We start from the raw sequence: 1010 nt of genomic DNA on the forward strand, positions 1-1010 counted from the left end.
TTATATATACAGTAGCCTAGGTATCTAACGGCTGTGTAGCTTACTATTCTCTCTATACTAACACATGTTATATCTACAGTAGCCTAGGTATCTAAAGGCTGTGTAGCTTACTATTCTCTCTATACTAACACATGTTATATCTACAGTAGCCTAGGTATCTAAAGGCTGTGTAGCTTACTATTCTCTATATACTAACACATGTTATATATACAGTAGCCTAGGTATCTAACGGCTGTGTAGCTTACTATTCTCTCTATACTAACACATGTTATATCTACAGTAGCCTAGGTATCTAAAGGCTGTGATGCTTACTATTCTCTCTATACTAACACATGTTATATATACAGTAGCCTAGGTATCTAACGGCTGTGTAGCTTACTATTCTCTCTATACTAACACATGTTATATATACAGTAGCCTAGGTATCTAAAGGCTGTGTAGCTTACTATTCTCTCTATACTAACACATGTTATATATACAGTAGCCTAGGTATCTAACGGCTGTGTAGCTTACTATTCTCTCTATACTAACACATGTTATATATACAGTAGCCTAGGTATCTAAAGGCTGTGTAGCTTACTATTCTCTCTATACTAACACATGTTATATATACAGTAGCCTAGGTATCTAACGGCTGTGTAGCTTACTATTCTCTCTATACTAACACATGTTATATATACAGTAGCCTAGGTATCTAAAGGCTGTGTAGCTTACTATTCTCTCTATACTAACACATGTTATATATACAGTAGCCTAGGTATCTAACGGCTGTGTAGCTTACTATTCTCTCTATACTAACACATGTTATATCTACAGTAGCCTAGGTATCTAAAGGCTGTGTAGCTTACTATTCTCTCTATACTAACACATGTTATATCTACAGTAGCCTAGGTATCTAAAGGCTGTGTAGCTTACTATTCTCTATATACTAACACATGTTATATATACAGTAGCCTAGGTATCTAAAGGCTGTGTAGCTTACTATTCTCTCTATACTAACACATGTTATA

The sequence above is a fragment of the Oncorhynchus kisutch genome, unplaced genomic scaffold, assembly GCF_002021735.2.
Source record: "Oncorhynchus kisutch isolate 150728-3 unplaced genomic scaffold, Okis_V2 scaffold3873, whole genome shotgun sequence".
NCBI classification, from domain to species: domain Eukaryota; kingdom Metazoa; phylum Chordata; class Actinopteri; order Salmoniformes; family Salmonidae; genus Oncorhynchus; species Oncorhynchus kisutch.